We start from the raw sequence: 3824 nt of genomic DNA, 5'->3' as shown, positions 1-3824 counted from the left end.
GTATTTTATTTTTTGTGGGGCTATTGCAAATGGAGTTGCTTTCCTAATTTCAGCCACACTTTTCTCATTGTTGGCATACAGAAAAGCCATTGATCAAATCTACCTCTTTGACATATGATCTTCGTAGCTTATAAATAATCAGAATTAAAAGAAAAAGAGAATAAATATATTAAGTAAATAGCTGTTGAAGGATAAAATACCTCAATTCCTTACCTGCTATTACCTAATATGGCAAAGAAAAGTAAAGTTATTCCCTTAAAATACAAGAAGCCATTAACCAAGTCATTATTATAGCAAAAATTTTTCACAGAACTGTCTTCTTTCTATATTCTCCTTCTGTTAAATACTAAAAATATTTTTTTCATCATATTTGAATGTTTGTGATGATTTTAATGGAAAATTAAAATTGATAAAGGCAGGAAATGTCACACTTGACTCAGTCATAAGCAAAAGTAATTATATTCTTTTCATCAAGATAATTTATCAAGATAGATTTATTAATTTCAAGAAATAGTTTTAATATGCTTCAATCAGGTACTTCCAATGTATTAGAAGTAGACTACTGAAAAAGTTCAAATTGAATTTTAGTCATTTCACAGATTTCTGAAGAAAACTTAATATTTAAAAAAGAAATTCAGAAACTTAGAAAGTATGTTTTTAATTATTTATACAATATTTATAGTTTAGTTCCTATCATAATGGTTATGTTCTCCTTTTCAAAATCTTAGAGACATTGAAATAATTTCCTGTGATTGCTTTATTTGTTGAATGTCTGTCTTTAATTTACTAAAGAGCATTACTACTAGCCTGTCTGGTATATTTGCAGAGCTATCCATCAAACAAGCTGAGGGCAAGTGATAGGAAGAGGCTCTTCATTTGTATCATATGCTTCCATGGGTACACAATTCAGTGAGCCAAGCATTTGTTAGGTCTAAGTTCCTACTCAGCACCTCAGTTCTTAGAGCAAGGTCTAGGCTATGTTACTACTCTCTGTTCTATGATAATTGTTATAGTCTAGAATACAGAAACATCAACAATGAAAGCCAATACAAAGCAAAACTCAAAACAAAACTCCATCCTTTGGTTTAGCAATTTCTCCTATTAAGCGATTATTATTTAATCAAATGGCTCCTTATCTCTTGAAAACTTGGTAGCCAAATTGCCAACTTTTCTCCTTGGATTTCTTTTTAAATTATTTCTTAATTAGCTGTACAAAGGGGTGTCAAGTCAACATGTCAGTTTGTGAGCACCATGAATCTTGATCAGTGTCATTCTCCTCCATCTCTCCCAACCCCACCAATCCCTTCAATTTACCTAGTTACATCTTCACATAGTACATGGAAATGAAGACTGCATTTACTCACCCTTTTACTCTCCATTCATTTGCCTTCTCTTCTTGACCTCACCCTCGAAACACATGTTCCTGCATCCTGGTATTCTTTTTGTGAGTTGTTGAAAGCAGTTACACCAAGGAATCCTCCACTATGTATACTATACTTTAGTTGAAATATTTGTGTATCTTTCTAGGCATACAACTCTATATATATTTATATATTTACATATATAAAACCCTGTATATATTTAGTATATTTATAATTTATACATAACTTTCACATATGAAAGAAAACATGAGTCCTTTGTCTTTCTGATCTTGGCTTCCTTAACATAATTTTTTCCAGGATTTTAAAACACCCTTGGCTCTATTCAGAAAACAGGAGAAACAAAAGGTGAAATTAACTTCCACAAGAGATGACTTTGCAAAATGCAGAAATGTAAAGAGAGAAATCAACAATGAAATCAAGCAACTGAGACTTTAAGTGTTTTCTTTTAAATTCAATCCCAAGAGGGCACCTATGAAATATTTATACTTTAATGTCCCAAAAGTAGTTTAATCTTATCTGCCAAATAACAGTTGCAGCAGAATCCTGTGTCCCAGGGTCAGACAATGTTGCTGAACTCAGCAAGACAGGCTCAGTTTCCACAGTCAATATATGTCCTATAAGCTCTCCTGGAAAAGTTCTAACTTAAGGGACTCAACCCCAGAACTCTCTTAGAAATAAAAAAGGATCTTCTGTTTGTACCATACATATGTTGTTTCTTAACAAGAGTAAATATAAATATTTTCAGATTTGCTTTATTATTGCTACATGCATAGAAAAAAGTGTTAGCCAACCAATTAACAATTAAGAATAAATTATAATTAAAGTTATGAGGCTTTTTTTTGGAAAAGGTTATTAATACCTAGATGAGAAGAGTTGGTAGAGGTGGAAGGCTCATAGAGTTGGGTCAATCTTAATTAATTTATCTGTTACTCAGAATATCATGAGATATAATTATCACCTTAACACAACCTTTTCTCTTCAAGTGATATTTGTGACATACAGTATACAACTTCAAAAGCTTACATATGTTTTTTTCCCATCCACGTAATCTAATCAAAGGTGCAAAGTCTGGATCTATGCCAGTACTAACTTCCTGGTGTGGAAGATGAAAGGGTGTTTAGGCCACGTGTCTCAAGATGACAGTTTTCCCTGTGATAAGTCTCAGAGTCAGAGCTTGTTAAACAATCCAGTGACAATGATAAAAGACAAAGCCATCAGTTTGGAGCAGAATCTGGTCTATCTGCCCATGACAAACCGAGCTATCTCTTCTCACACATGCTGACAACCCATAAAGCATTCCCACAAGTGGTGGCCAGAAATAGTCTCTGAAGACAGCTTCACAAGAGGATGCTTATCTTTGAACAAATGAATGGAAAAACACCTGGACTGCACAATGTATTTCTCTTAGCATCACAGATAAAAGATTTCCACCCCCAGGACATTTCATGTGATAGGTCTATTTCACATAATATTAAAACTCTGAGCAGTAACAAAAAAATGAATAGGGTGTCTCTGTTTTCAATACATGCCAATTTTAAGCTCTCCTCTTATTGTTTAATAACTCTATAGGTCTACTTTATAAGGCCATTTCTGTTTATTTGGAGACAATATGTCCATGAGCCAACTAATAACAGATAGTCATTAACAACTGTTCCTTAGCCAGTGCTTACAATGTTCTAAGCTAGTGGTATTACATAAAATGTTTCTGCTAATTCTCCATACACATATATAACCTAAATGTATTGGATAAACTATTTTCTTTAAACAATGGCTTTTTTCTATCCATTTTAATGTGGAAGAAATGAGACCCAGAGAAATAATTTGCTCAAGCCTCCTAATGAATGAATTTAAGATAGAAATATGAGAGTCCTGGTTTTCCATTTCCACCAACAAAATAGAAACAAATACAATGGAAAATATGAGAAAAACTAAGATGAGGATTACAATCCATCACACTTAAATCTTTAAGTGGTTAATCGTGTCCGAGATTTGTTTACTTCTACTTACCTCAGAGTGTCAGAGTATGACATTCTTTCAGATGTTTTACAACTATGTAGTTATTCACACACATAAATATTGCCGTTTCAGTTCACATTCAACACCACTCTGGTTTTGTTTGTTGCATTTTCTTCCTCTCACTCTCCATGTTTGTGCCTAACAAGCTTACCTTTCAAGGCTCCATTCTTCACATTTGACTCAAGCACGCCTTTGACTGTTATGCTTTCTTTGAAGGTTGGTTTCTTCTCTTTCTGATGAGTCATTTTATACACTTAAGCACACTCATTCTGATATTATCAATTTCCCCAAAATTTTTTGGAGGGGGGATCCGGTCGTGGGGACTGAACTCTAGGCCTGGGTGCTGTCCCTCAGCTCTTCAGCTCAAGGCTAGTGCTCTACCACTTGAGCCACAGCGCCACTTCCGGCTTTTTTCTTTTTGCTTAT

This window comes from Dipodomys ordii, unplaced genomic scaffold (genome assembly GCF_000151885.1).
Source record: "Dipodomys ordii isolate 6190 unplaced genomic scaffold, Dord_2.0 Scaffold5, whole genome shotgun sequence".
NCBI lineage: Eukaryota > Metazoa > Chordata > Mammalia > Rodentia > Heteromyidae > Dipodomys > Dipodomys ordii.
This window is presented reverse-complemented; position numbering follows the sequence as displayed.